Consider the following 15,238-nt stretch of genomic DNA (forward strand, 5'->3'; position numbering starts at 1 on the left):
ATACTGCTAATCGCAAGGGCGCCAATGCCAAATGTTTTTTGTCTGGGCATTTAATTTTGTTTAAAAAAAAATTAAGAACAGTGCTCCCCATTTCGGAGAATCGGGAATCAAACAAAAATAATCTCCGATAAACCTGGAATTTCCAGCAAAATATAAAAATCCGAAAAATACCCTAAGAATTTCGCAAAAAAATAAACTCCGAAAACATGGAATCCTGCTTCTAACATTGTCAGAAATTCTTTGAGCCAAAAATGAAAGAATGATGCGCAAAAAATACAGGAAACATGCAGAGTGTTCCAGTGCTACTTGATAGACGGCGCAAGCATTTTCTCGTCGCAAGAGATATCAAGAGGTTTTGAGGCACACGTTCGTAAGCAGTCGCAACAGTGTGACCCAGCCTTAAAGTCACCCCGAAGAAATCCGCAAGACCCACCTAAACCAGGAAGTCATGGCGGCACGACGTCCGGTCGTTCCGGCAGCACCGCCACGACTGGCAGTGTCGCCACCACGGGCTGAATCGGAATGCCGTGCCGTTCCACGTTGCGCAAGTAGACGATGTCTGCCTGCGGCTGCACTTCGTTGCGGACGGAGGTGGGGACCCACCGTAGTGGCCGGGCCACGACGGCGTACGAGCCAATAGAATTCGTGGGGACAGGAGCTTGCTGGAACTCTTTCAGAGGTGCCGCACCCAGATCTAGAAAGAGAAAACCAATGGATGTCGCAGTGACCACACTGTAAAAGGCATTGATTTTATGGGTAAAGATTGTTTAAAAAAAAGAAAGCCGCGAAATTGACACTAATGCGGTGCCAGTTGCGTCCACGGCCAACCAAAATTACGGCAACAATAAAAATACCGGGACCCCAACTGCGGCTCGCGATTCTTTCGCGAGGTTACTACTTGCGCTTGTCACATCATGCGCGGCAAAAAGGCTTCCCAGTGGCTAGATTCTTGGCGCCATTTCGGTCATTCTAAACAAAACCAATGCAACTTTCAGAATCAGGCTCGGCAATATAATTCATATTTAAGTACCAAACGCCTCCCCCACATCCCAGAAAACCAGCGTCGTATGAACCAGCCCGAAGAAGGCTATGCGGGCAGGGAAAGGATGGTGGAGGAGCCTCAAAGATGGCGTGGAGGCACGATAGTTTGCGCGTCCGCCAAGAGACGGCACTAATAATGAACTGCAAGAAAAACAAATTTAGCAGTCCCGCGTAAATTCACAGGAGAGTCGCAGCAATAGCTGCGACGCTGCGACACTGCGACACGCCACGGCAAAGTCATTGGGCATCGGCGTCTGTGGGGTGCGAGAAGGTAAGCGTTTGGAACAAAAGGGACGCATGTTTTGCATGTTCTGCGAGGATTTGGCAACGTCAACGACCGACGTTCTACTACGCCAACTACAACATCGACAATGGACGTCATTTCCAGTGGTGGGAAGGGCCTTATACAGCTATTGCCGTACAAATAGAGCAGCTACGTACCTGCCCCCAGAAAAATCGCTGGAGCGTCGACTTCCGTCGGATCTTGAGGCTCTGCACACAGAGGTGGTTCCAGCATAAAGAATGTCACCTAGCCGTGAAATGACACTGGGACAACAGACCAGTTTTGACGGCCACCGCTGCGTTGCCACGTTGTTGGGCCCCTTCGGAAACCTGCGGCTCTGCAATGGACGAGGTTGAATTCAACCTGTTGCCATTGACTGAATGTCGAAATCGCCAGTTTAATAAAGTACAGACCTGGATTCGTGTGGAATGTAACCTTTGTTACGTCTGTGAAATCTGGTGCTTCACCTGGTGGGAAAAAAGTGAAAGCCGTTTACAACTCCCTGTAACGCCGAATTAGAGCGCAGCTCTTGAGGAGGAGGAGGGAAGGGTACTGGGGGGGGGGGGGGGGGGGTCTGACCTTGGGTGGGGGTCACGTGACGATGACGTCATCAGTGACGTCACTGATGACGTCATCAGTGATGATGACAATGACGATGCCGGTGACGTCATCAGTGATGATGACGATGACGATGCGGATGCCGGTGACGTCATCAGTGACATCACTGATGACGTCATCAGCGATGATGACGATGACGATGCAGATGCCGGTGACGTCATCAGTAACGTCACTGATGACGTCATCAGTGATGATGACAATGACGATGCGGATGCCGGTGACGTCACTGATGACGTCATCAGTGATGATGACGCTGACGATGCGGATGCCGGTGACGTCATCAGTGACGTCACCGGCATCCACAGTGACGTCATTGATGACGTCATCGGGGGTCACGTGACTTGGGGAGCCACGTGACTTTGGGTGTCACGTGACCCTGGGGGAGGGGTCACGTGACCTTGGGTGTCATGTGACCTTGGGGTCACGTGACCTTGGGGTCATGTGACCTTAGGAGTCAAGTGACCTTGGGATGACCTTGGTTACGACGACGGCGACGCCGCTTAAGCCGGGAACGGGCCCCTAAGAGCTGCGCTCTAAAAAATCTGACACGAGACAACATTTAGACGACATGTTCCCATTACAGAAAGAAATGCTATCGGAAACGTACCATTCGTAAGAGCTGGCACTGGGTTCCTAGGTTCCCAAATTTCCTCGTAACATTCCGGCTCTGAGAGTGAAGAAGGAGGCACAACCATTTGTAATAAATGTAATGCTTTAAAACCCAGAGTAAACCCCCCACCCCAAGAAAACAAGCACCAAATTTAGGACTGACCTGATTTAACAGATACAAGATGGCTGCTAGGCTCTTCGTCCTGTTCAACATATTCTGGTGGCTCTGCAAATGCAGGGATGGCACAGCAACACATTAGCTTATGCTAAAACAACATAAAAACAATACTATTAGGAGATCCCAAAAGGAAGCTTAGCTTGAGATGCTACGAGATGTTTGGCTTACGCCAAGATACAAAGGAAGGAGCCTATGCTTAACTGTCACGATAGATATGCCCTGGACGCACTTCTTAACAAGAATTTAAAAGAATGTGCCAAGGGACACTTTAGGTCAAGCTGAAATTAAATAAAGCTTGAAGACACCTGTGCTAATAATTTTTCTAACATTAATAAATTACACAAAATGTACCCTGTTCAATTCCTTCCGGATTTGGCAGTCGCAACAGTCGGTGCAACTTTGCACCAACTATAAAATATAGTTGGTGCAATAATTGCATTTACGTGGTACGAGAATATAAGATACATATAGAATAGATCCTTTTAAGCATTTAATATAGGAGCATTAAAATGCACTGCCTTTATTCGCTTTAATACTCTGCAACGGAGGACAGCTCTAAATCAACAACGCCCAGTGTCTTCGGGAAAAGATGGTAAGAATTCAGGTACGAAACAAGCTTAATTGTAAATTGTTACCCATTATTTGCACAAGTGTTATTTAAAGAAGATATTTTGTGCCATATGTGTTATGCTGCAGTTTTTTATTGGTAGATTTATATCAAGAATGAATAGCAGTTGTTGGTCCTTCTGTAATGTAAACAAATTAATTTTCGCTAACATCGCACCTTGAAATAAAACAAAAAAATTTATCCCACAAATAGATCACCTCATGTTACTTAATGCAATACATATTGCTCCATATCAGGAAATTTTGTACCCGCAAAATATTTCCAAAATCTGCGCTTCGCAAATTTCACAAAATATTCAATCTGCTAACATAAAGTTATTTACAACATATTACTCTGGCTTCTCAAGTTTTAGCGTTATTGAATTATAACAACTCCCATTAACACAAGAAGCTACAAGCTAGACAACCCTAGACTTATGCACAAGTCTAGGTTGTCAATACATTTGATAGCTTTCTTTTGTAAAACAAGTAACTCGCAACAACAAGTTTCTGTTACTGATCCTGACCAATTTAATAATGATGGACCAATAATGGTTGACCATAATGCATTCTACGATCATCCTCCACATCCTATAGACCAGGGGTAGCCAGGCTGACCCGGCCCAAGAGCCTAAACCAAAACCACGAAATTTCCAAGAGCCGCGGGGGGAGGGGGGGGGCAGGGCAAACGTCTGTTCAGAGCAATAAACAAAACTCGTACCACTTTCAATCTATCCGAGTCAAAAGCAGCCTGACTGTACATAAGGTAGCAGTAGCAGAAGACTACCGAACTGCAACCTGTCTTTCGATATAAAAAGCATTCCATTTATCTTTGCAGAGAGGTGGGGGAGGGGGCAGAGGGGGAGAGAAGGGAGCTGCGAGCCGAATTCAACACCCGAAGAGCCGCACGAGCCACAGCTTGGCCACCCCTGATATGGACCATTCCCGAAATGGGAATCTGGCTGCTCCCATTTTCAGCATTTGAGCATATGGCATGTGCCTCGCATGCCTTACGAAGCAACAAACATGCGTCTGCCGGGCTTTGATGAACACACACTGGGCTGCGATTTTGTGAACATTGGCACGGTGCACCTGTTCCACCGGTTTCATTGTAGAAACCACAAATGCTGGGAGTCCCTTTAGTGCTAGATTTAATCCGAAATGTCCCGCTACATTATGCGAAAACTGCTCGTGCAACAACCCACCCGTCTTAATAGTAACAGCCGTCATCACAGTGTTGCCGCTGGAACCACCCAACACTGCAAGGGAAGATGGCAAAAGGCTGCGATTAATACAAAGTTATCCACTGGAAAAATTTGTGTTATGAAGTGTCTAATTCAGAGCACAGAAGTGCTTTGCCGCCATTAATAATGGAATGATTTTGTTGACGCTAGAACGCTATTGCACTTGCAGGCATTTTCAAAAGCTTGAAGCAAAAAAGAGAAGCAAAAAAAGTCTTCCAGTACACGAGACGTGAAGGCAACCAATAACGTCAACCTACCGAACTGTCCGCCACGCAGGATAGACATAAATGTGCAAGTTCACTCGGGACGTGTTCCAAAATTTACTCAATCTCACTTTAGGGTAGAGGTTTTGTACTTAGGGGTTCGAATACCTACCCGCGTCCAGCATTGCTCTGTCTTGTCACGTCACAGGAGCAGCCAGAGTACCTCTGAACTATTCGGGTAAGATTTGGAACACGGCCCTAGTCTAGCTTTCGCCGGAATAGTCCCACTTTGCCGGGCAGCAAAGTCATCCCGCATATCCGAGACAAAACATGCGAAATATCATGAATGATGCACGAAAGAATACATCAGACTGGCAACAAGCTGTTGATGAGACCACCATGAACCTGGTTTGCCAGAGAGCCCACAAAGCAAACACAGTTTTATGGGCTCTCCTCAAAAGCCTACATGCCCAAATAAAAAAAAGTTAGAGAATAAAAATAACAACAGTTTGATCATGCTGACAACGCCCACTAAGCACAGAATCTGGGATAGGCCTATCACAGTTTCTTATGGTGTGATAGGCCTGAAGGCCCATCATGCCGTGAGAGTCAAACTAGACGGTGGATCACTTAATTTTTATGTACCGTATTTACTCACATAATGGACACATTTTTTTTTTAAATTGACTTATATTTGGGGGGGGGGGGGGGGGGGTGTTCATTACGCTGGGTAAAATTTTTGCATTTACACACTTTGCACAAATGTCATTTTAGGTGCCAATATGACACGGCAGGGTACTGTGGCACGTCTCCACTGACGGAGGCGCACCCACGGCTGGTCGGGTGCGCGCCCAGTAACCATGCTCTATAAATTGCGAACCTTTTTCAGGGCGCTTTTGGTGTGCCTTTTGCTGAAGAAAAAGTGCCCTACGAAGCTCACTCAGCAGAGAGCAAAGAGACTGTTCTTAGGCCTCAGCACTCTCACAATTTGACTGACTGAAAGCGAATCACAGACGACGGCATGTTTGTTGACATCAATGCATCCGATGGGCGAAACATGTCCGGGGCTGAACAATTCCTCGATCCCAGCTTTGCTAGACGCGATCGCCGCTCAGTTTCATGGTTGATCACCTCCGCAACCACGCAATTGCAGCCATTACGAGAGCAGCTTGGCTTGGCTTGACTTGGCCTGGTTGCTAGGCGGCAAAAGAAAATTGGCCTCAAGACTCGCGGAGCCGAAAATTAAAAGTGAGTTCGTTACTTAAAAAAACGAAACAAGTCAAAATATTGATGCCCGTTGTAAGGGGTGCGTTCATTATAAGAATATGTCCATTATGCGAGTAAATACGGTATATAAAATGTTTCAACAAACAAGCTCGTACGAGCGCCAAAGAGATAGCTTTTGCGCATTCCGAACGCCGTCCCTGGATAGCCTCAGTCGGCAAAGCACTTCTTTCACAATCTCAAGGCGAGTTCAAATCCTGCCAGAAACTGAAGCGTTTCTATATGGTTACCTACGGGTGTAAAGCTTTTTGGTGATTTTCGTTAAAAGGACCCTGCAACGACTTTTTGCTGTTTTTTTAATTTGCACTGAACCTGAGCACACCGAATGTAGTAACTTAGTGAACTCTCTCTTTTCTCGAAATTCGTTTTATTTTCAAAGTTATAGGCATATTAAAATTACAAAAACAAGCAAAAAATAACCTCTTTCGTGACATTGTTTGTCCTCTGTCTCCCCGCGCCTGCGGACCACGGTGACTGAGGAATGCGGGGAGGGAGGGGAAGACGGGGAAAGGAGGTGAGGCCGAGGAGAGAAGCTGCCCGGTAAAGGGGCAGCTCTCTCCCCTCGGCTGACCAGGACCAACAACGTCGCAATTTCGTCACATGCCGCGCGCATTCGGCACCACGGGGCGCCCCCCGTAGGAGGAGGAGGTTTTCGCGTCGTCCGGTTCAAAAATGACGCCACTGATATTTAGTTACTCTCTCCGTGCCCACTGGGCTGCCCGAACCACAAGAGACGTGGAAACCGCCAGAAAAAAAGGTAGAGGCTTAAATAGGATTGCAGGGCCTCTTTATAGCAGGCCCTTACTGCCAGCCATTACAGTAAAATGTTACTCTAAAAGCTTACGGAACTCTATACATAAATTAATTAATAAAACATGTTCTGTGTTAAGAAAAAAATAAAGAAATTTAACTGAAAGAAAAATAGCATGGCTACATACCCGTCCCCGTGGAAACTGTCTCGGTGTGGACTTCTGTCGGATCTGGCGGCTCTGCACACGGAAGTGATTCCAATATTTAGAGTGGCACCTAACCATAAAATGCCACGAAGACAACAGACCAATCTTAACGGCCACTGTCGTGTTGTGCCAAAGTCGAGTCTCTTCGGAAACCTGTGGCTCTGCAAAGAATGAGGTCGGATTCAACGTGCTGCCGCCAATTGAACGTCGAATTTGCCAGCTTAATAAAGTACACACCTGCATTGAAGTGGAACGTGACCTTTGTCATGTCCGTGTAATCTGGCGATTCAGCAGATAGAAATGAAAAATACACGAGAAACTGTTCAGACACCTTCCTAGCTACAAAAAGAAATGCTATCGGCAACATACCTTTCGTAAGAGCTGGCAATAGGCTGTTAGGTTCCTTAACATCTTCGTAAAATTCTGGCTCTGCGAGCACAAAAAGGTTTCAGATCCTTTATAGTAGAGATAATGCTAAAAAAAAAAAAAAAAAAAACTATAAGGCACAATTTTATGACAGACCTGATTTAACAGACACAAGATGGCTGCTAGGCTCTTCGTCCTGTTCAACATATTCTGGTGGTTCTGGAAGTGGAAGCATAGCATAGTGAAATTTTAGCTTATGCTGAAATGCAATAAAAACAACACTGTAGGATGCTAAAAGGTGACCTGGCTTGAGATCTTTGGCTTGCACCAAGATACAAAGGAAGGGGGCTAGATAGATGCTTTAAACTGCTTTTTAAAACAAAAAAGAAAACACTTTTGAAATTTTGTTTTTTGGAGATTGACAGAAACTTACCACCTTGTCCTGAAATATTTTGGAGAAATAAGCCTGTTTTATCCTGAAATGTTGACTTGAAAACGTTGTAAAATGGGGCTGTGCATGCTTTTCTGCTATTATTTCAGAAACTGCTATTTACACACTGCTCTTTTATGGAAGACATATCTCCATTGCATGCATTCAAAGTGTCCCAACCTCTTTCTTTGCCCTATAGGTGTGTCTCCGAGGTATCTAATAATACGTTAAACATAACGTCAAGTGTTTTTTAGATGCCCTATATACTTCCTGCAATAAATAATTTTGAAATGAAACAATTCAAAAGTGTCATAAAAACAAAATCTGTTAGAGCTTCCATTTATACTTTACTGGACTCTACATTCCTATCAGTTTACTCAGCTATGTTTATTTCCTGATTTCAATATTTTAATTTTGTCATAATCCCTTCCATAATCTTTGCAAATGAAACTTCTAATATGAAGGATATATTAGTAGTCAGATTGTAAAGGCAGATAAGTTGTGAAAATTTAATTTGTATTCTATCACAAGTTACATAAAAAAAAAAAAAAAGCTTTAGAAGCAGTGTTCCCCCTTAAACATTCCTAACCGAGAAATTATTGACATGTCTTAGTGCCGAGGGACATTTTAGGTGATGCTGAAAGGTACAGAAGAAAAGCTAGAAAAAACCAGAAGTGACCTGCTGCTGATAACGACAGTTACAAATAGCTCTTTTGTGTGGGCCTTTTCCTACATTATGCGACCTTTGTGAAAAGTTTAGATTGAAAATAGTTTGCACGGCATACTTTATATCATAATTTTCTGAGCGTCCACTTAAAGAAACACAGCTCACGATTTTTTGTCCCAACGTAAACTAATATAGATATAAGTCATTATGTTGTTGAACTCTAGGAATTCAAGTGTAAAGAAGAAAGATCTGTGCAGTGCAGAGATCTAACTTGCCAATGCATCAGATTGCTTTTTTTTTTTGCGAGATAAGTAGTTTGGAAAGATCACTTTCTACTGCTTTTCTCCGGAGCCATGAACAGTGGCTTAGATGAGGGTGCAACAGGTTGTCCGATTTTGTACCCATCCCATTTATGCTGTGTGTTCAGTCATACAACCCTCAAATGTTGCCATGTTTTAACCTGAAATGAGCCGCTACCTAAAGCGAAAACTACTCATGCAGCAACAAACCTGTTTTGATAGTAACAGCTCGCGTCAGACTGTTGTCACTGGAACTGCCCCACCCTGCAAAAAATGATGGCAGGAGGCTTTAATTACAAAAAAGTTATGTGCTGAAAATTAAGCTGCTATTAATGCCCAATTCACAGCATAAAAGTGCTTTGCTGTAACTATCAAAGAAATGATCCCACTCACAATAATGTGCTAATGCATTTACAGGTATTTTCAGAAGCCTGAAGCTGTGCATGAAGACAAGTTGACAAAATCTTCTAGTGTTCAAGTCACAGAACTTCCAACAACTAATAATGCCAATCCATTAAAACTATCGCCCACGTGGGTCAAAGACAAGTGCGCAAACTCACCCGGTCCATCGTCCGGCAGTATCGATTCGCTTTCTTCGGTGTCAGAATGGCCCTGCACATCTGAGACAAAACATAAAATATAATTTATGACGCATGGAAAAAAAAAATAATGTAAGGAAATTGTAACCAAGCTATTATTCAGACCAGCACATAATCGGCGTGTCAGGCAGGTGTCACGTTACGCTGCGCCAATAGGAATTTAGGTGCCGTTTTTCGCTGCTACAGACAATGCCGGCTTCGCTTCATGGGACAGTTAATGCTTTCGCGTAAAAAAATGAATCCACATTAACGTAACTAGAAACGGGAACTGCTAATGGCAACAAGAAATGACTATAGATCGGCTACACCAACGAAACTGACGACGCTTAGCAGCTAGAACAGAGAACCATGGTGGCAGGTTTGCTAACAGCCTTCTCGAGTGAATCAGTTATTCACAGCGCCTGGTGGTTTTTCGCACACAAAGTGAATCACTGAAACCCAAATATATGACGGACACTGCACGCATTTCATAGGGGATAGTTCGTAAAGCACTTCCAATACATATTAGCTGCGTCATGCCTGAACGGACGTGGTAATGTCACTGAAGTCAACGTGTCTTGCTAATGTGATGAAGCACGCACTTGCATTCAGCAACATCTGCCTCAGCTTTGGAAGACTGCAAAGCACTTGCTAAATGTTTACGTTTCACATCCCTACACTTTTTTCGGTTGAAGTTGAAAAGAGCGTCGTTTGGCCCCTTCTGTGTACTGTTAAGAACTGACGACACAGAATCTGCGCCGCGCAAACGACACCGCTACCCCTTTGAAGGGCGATGACATGAGCCGTCGCTAGGCGACGACAGGCGGGCGGATGGAGACATGGATAGGGAACACACTTCCAAGGTTTAGTTACGTCCGAATGGGAGGTATTCATAAGGCGTTTATCCGCCATTTTGTTGCTAGATGTCAGTGTGATCAGACTTATAAGCGATATGTAAGCTACGGATTCAAAGGTTTCATGTGAATCCTTGGAATGCTCGATTTCAGCGCGCGCAGAGAGCTCGGAACAGGAAACTTTTATTGAGATAACCTTGGACTACGAAGCAGCCAATTTGAGAACAGGGTCCATACCGTGGGCGCTCCCCTCCTTTTCCTCGTCGGACCTCCTCAGGGCCATCTGGAACTGGTCTGGGCCAAAAAAACCCTGGAAACAAATTAAATAAAATTTTTTAAATTATCACAAAGTGTGCCGCGATCGACAGTGGCAGCTGTCGCAGTATCGAAAGATGTGCTTTAGAAGACATAATTTAAGCTGATGTGCTTTAGGGTATTCGCTTTTAGTAGTATAGTCATAGGAGACGTGCGTTTGCAGAATGTTTTTACCAACGCGCTTTTGGCAAGAAAATAACACTGAGGCGGGCTTCTAATTCGGTGGTTGCCGCAGTAGGGCCCGCCGCCTTGTTCTCCTGCAGCTCGTCGTCTGCGGCCTGCCGTTGACGCTTCCTCTTTGCAACTTTCTCGCAAACGAGGCGTTCTTGACGCCTCGTGGGCTGCCGCTCGTACATGATATTTGGGATCCTGCGCCCTTTGCAGTGATGTGATTGGCCTCAGCTGTTTTGGAGCACCTTTTGGAGCAACCAAAACAATGTTTTGGAGCAGCAAAAGTGGCCTTGAGAGCAGCCAAAACAGCATTTTGGAGCAACATAAGTGGCTTTCGAAGCAGCTAAAATAGTCTTTCAAAGCAGCAAAAGCGACTTTTGGAGCAGATAGTCTTATAGAAATATTTGTTTCAGGTGCTGGACAAACGAACAACATTTTGTTCACCACAATGAACAAATTATAGTCAAGTTAGACCACCTGGGAGTCTTTCAACATGTAACTGAAATGCCTATGACATGACACATTTTGCAATGCTTCAGTTAAACGATACATATATATGTACCCACTATAGGTAAATAAGAAACAAACTGCACATATTAAAATTTATTTGAAAAGGACCAGCTTAGTAGTAAATAGCACAGCATTAGGTTGAATACTTCTATAATGAATGCAAGCAGTCTCCAACTGATAAAACACGTAACTACTGCAGTGCAGAGCGAAATTGTCCCGCGAGCAGAAATGGCTGTTCGATCTATGCCATGCCCCTCCACTCTGTCACCAACTAGTTCCCAAAATTGTATACAAAATGTAACTGTCCAGCATACGACAAAAAAAAAAGAGTCCAGCGGCACGTGCTTGCCATGCCGGCAGACGAAATACAAACTATACATACAGGAAAAAAAAAACTTGAGCACTCCGATGCATAATATCCCGAGCCAGGGTCAAAAAGTTCTTGGAGCGCTTTATGCAACAATTGAACTCGAGAAAAACAAGCGCGCTGTGTGGGTTCAGCGTGCAGACATTGCCTTCTTTGCTTTAGCTAACCTCTCTTCACCAACTTTCTTTCACGGCAGATTTTTCACGTACCGGGGTCCCTCTCGAAACAAAGCCCAGCGAGAGAAACCTAGGTAATCAATACTTCGACACAGCAGGATAAAGGAAAGATTTTTGTAGTAGCGTAAGATTTAAAGAAGGACAGGAATGTTGATGAAGATGCACTGGTATTTACATTTCAGTTTAGAAAGTGCCATATCTGCAGCGACGTGGGGACGCCACACCCGACGCCGCGAGACCACGGTGACTGGTAGGCAGGGACCAAATAGAGTTTTCCAACGATCGTTGCTTTCAGGAAAATCAACTCCCACCACGCAAAAACATGGTTTCACTTCACAGCATGACGGCATGGCTGGTACCCGGCAGCCATGCGTCAAAGCGTCCGCACATGCCCGCGTCCATCGTTGAAAATTTTTTTAAAAAGATGCGAGACCAGTGCTGCCAACATCCGCGGTCATTTTTGCCCTAAAGGAAAAATTGTGATTGCTTGCGTCCTGCTTTGACACCTTTTCTCAAGTCCCCGAGGAGTAAGTACAGTTCAATCTGTACCCAAATGCGCCACTTAATGCTAATCAATTTCGAACAATGAAAGAGACGATTATGCATTTGTTTGAAATTAAATGACTTTCCGTGTTTTTTTTTCTTCTGGCGTATCACTTGATGACTGGCTTACAGCACGTGTTGTACCTGTTTTTAAAAAAGGGGTCCCTCTATCACCAAGCAATGACCGACCCATCTCATTAACATGTTGCAAGCTGCTTGAGCATATTAATGGTAATGACATTAGCGAATATCTATGCGCCAACAACGTATTGAGAGTTTCAATACAGATTCAGAAAAGGCTTTTCAACCACCACCCAGTAAGTATCCACTGTTCATGAATTTGCAAGACTATTAGTAGACAAAACCGGCGAGTGCGATGATATCTTTTTTTTTTTTTTTTTATTTCGGTAAGGCCCCCATGGAAAACTAATTTCAAAACTACACGGTATTGGGCTTCCCCCAGAAATCGTAAAGTGGGTTCATTCATACTTACTACACCGCAAGCAGTTCATAGAGATAGGGGGTTGTTGTTCGGAGACGTTAAATGTACCATCAGGGGTGCCACAAAGAAGCATTTTGGGACCACTACTACTTTTTAAATTATGTAAATGACATAGTGGATGTCACAGACCCATCTACGAGCATTAGGTTATTTGCGGATGATTGAGTCTTATTCAAAAATATAGCTTCAATTTCTGATCAAAATTTGCTAGATTCAGATCTTGGTACAACTCAAAACTGGTGTAACAAATGTGACATGAAATTAAAGCTTGATGAAAACAGCCTTCTTCGTATTACTAACAAAAAGAAGCCTTTCATCTTTTCTTACCTCATTACTAATTTTTCCCATTTCTGAAGTAGATCACTTCAAATACCTTTGAGTCATCATTGACAAAACTTTGAGTTGGCCAAATCATGTCAACGTTTCTTTAGCAACTTTCCACAAGCTCGGTCTGGTTCGACATAACCTTAACAAACAACGACCATCACCCAACGTCAAGTTACTTGCCCACACCGCATTCATTTGACCAAAGTTAGAATATTGTTCCATAGTCTGGGATCCATTTACCAGAAAAACATAGCGACATTTTAGAGAAAGTTCAAAGACACACCATTCGTTTCCATCTATGGAAAATACAAAGCGCACAGATTCCCTGTCATCGTTAATGCAAACACACAAAACTACCGACCCTTCAGCACCGACGTAAGATAGCTCAGATGCTCATCTCATCAAATATGTGCACAACCACTCGCATACACAAAAGGTTTTGTGAATACCTGCCAAGTTCGAAGAAACCAAATCCGGGAAAGTTGGAGGGGTGGGGGAAAGGGGAGGGGGGGGGGGGGGGGTTAAACAGAAATATTGGCAACAAAGTTACATAAAGACAACTTCATTACACTTATATTGCACTGCTCATTATAGCGAGATACAGCTGGGCCTCGCTATCATTGCAACCGTTTGTTACGACGGCTAAGTGCGGGGAATTTGGGGGGGGGGGGGGGGGGGGGGGGTAATTTGCTTTTTTTCTGGACGTTTTGCTGTCAATCGTATGTACAACCGTACAAACTGGTAATACGAGAGACTTGGTAGGTATGTTTGTGCTTCAGCGGCGAGCATGTTCGGTGGGCACGCCGTGACGGGCCATTTGTTGAAGACACGCAAAATCATACATTTTCACACTACAACACTCCTCACCTCGCTCGTTTCAAGTCGACGACATTCCCCCGAATTCGACGGCAGGCACGGAGGCGGCAGCTTATCGAGCGAGCCCGCAAGTGAAGAAACTGCCGTGGCACACGGGCCACGGTCGGTTCCTTCTCGGCCACGGCGTTCTTCGCCCGTTGCATGCGTGCCGCCGCCGCCGTCGTCGTCGTCGAACGCAGACGTCGACGGCGCGCAAGAACTTGGATCAACATCACGGCGTTCACTGCCGCCGCTAGACACTGCACTTTTCTTTTCTGCTGGAAGCTGCCTTCCCGCACGGCCCCTCCTCCTGGGCTTCTCGACTTCCAGGAGGTACGACGGACATTCCAGAAACCTGGTCGGTACGGCGTCCTTCGACAAGCAAGCACGTCGGGGCGTGCTGACCAGCACCCTTCCGTTGTATTCGGCCTTCCAGGTCTTTGATACGAGACAAGGCTCGAAATGTTTCTCGCAGACGTGGTCAGTCGCCTGAAGCTGGCGGTCCTTCCTTCGTATCGCACGTCGCCAGAGCTCGAGTAGTGCCTCGTCTTTGGGAGCAGCAAATATTGAGTACTTCTCGCGACAGCGCTTTTGTCCACTCATGCAACGGGGGACAAAACACTTTTTGGCCATCACGAGATTCCTTCATACGGAAGCACGGCAAAACAACCGTACAATACAAAAGCAACAAAACGTGAATGACTCCGCTGTAACTGCTGTAACTCCGCTCAGCTGCTCTGCTGTCGCTCCAACGTGTCGCGAACTTTTGTCGAACCAGATTTTTTGGTCGACCCTTCGGGGTTCGACGAACCTTCGAACTTTTCACCAAATTCGACCGGTTCGACTTTGTGGACAGTGTGGCTAGACCTTGATACAAGCATGTCTAGGTTTGGAGAATTTATTTTTTTATGCAAAGGGTTATTTTATTTTGTGAACAGCTGCAATTAAAATAAACTAATTCTATTCACTGAAGAAGTTAATAACTTAAATTTTAGTACTGTATTGATTGAAATAGCCGATCAGCGCTGCACTTAATTCATCTCTTAGCCATTACCATCCAATCCGAAGCCAACTGGCCAGCCTGTCGCGCATGCGCACTCGAGTCGAACCTCAATACAAGGTTCGACGAACTTTCCACTAAAAGGTCGAAAAAGTCGAACCTGGTCGAACTCGAACCGCGGCCGGTTCGCGACACCCCTTTAACAGCAACCACTTTAACGCTGTAATGCCCAGCGTATCTTATCTGATGTCGTCTA

General features: G+C 44.9%; 1 non-coding gene across 1 annotated transcript in view; it reads right to left on the reverse strand.

Annotated features, from left to right (window-relative positions):
* The window catches only part of LOC115332161, a 31,746-nt gene extending 17,099 nt beyond the window's left edge, over positions 1 to 14,647 (reverse strand). Inside the window, exons 1-15 of the transcript XR_006077506.1 lie at positions 13,995 to 14,647; positions 10,454 to 10,526; positions 9,345 to 9,404; positions 8,995 to 9,048; positions 7,545 to 7,607; positions 7,392 to 7,451; positions 7,260 to 7,301; positions 7,124 to 7,183; positions 7,005 to 7,055; positions 4,541 to 4,594; positions 2,715 to 2,777; positions 2,550 to 2,609; positions 1,602 to 1,661; positions 1,483 to 1,533; positions 434 to 694 (exon numbers count right to left, since the gene is read on the reverse strand). This is a non-coding gene — a transcript (uncharacterized LOC115332161). The remainder of the gene's footprint in view (positions 1 to 433; positions 695 to 1,482; positions 1,534 to 1,601; positions 1,662 to 2,549; positions 2,610 to 2,714; positions 2,778 to 4,540; positions 4,595 to 7,004; positions 7,056 to 7,123; positions 7,184 to 7,259; positions 7,302 to 7,391; positions 7,452 to 7,544; positions 7,608 to 8,994; positions 9,049 to 9,344; positions 9,405 to 10,453; positions 10,527 to 13,994) is intronic.
* Between the last annotated feature and the right edge of the window lie 591 nt (positions 14,648 to 15,238).

Source organism: Ixodes scapularis, unplaced genomic scaffold, assembly GCF_016920785.2.
Source record: "Ixodes scapularis isolate PalLabHiFi unplaced genomic scaffold, ASM1692078v2 PGA_scaffold11__112_contigs__length_91849675, whole genome shotgun sequence".
In the NCBI taxonomy this organism is placed as follows: Eukaryota; Metazoa; Arthropoda; class Arachnida; order Ixodida; family Ixodidae; genus Ixodes; species Ixodes scapularis.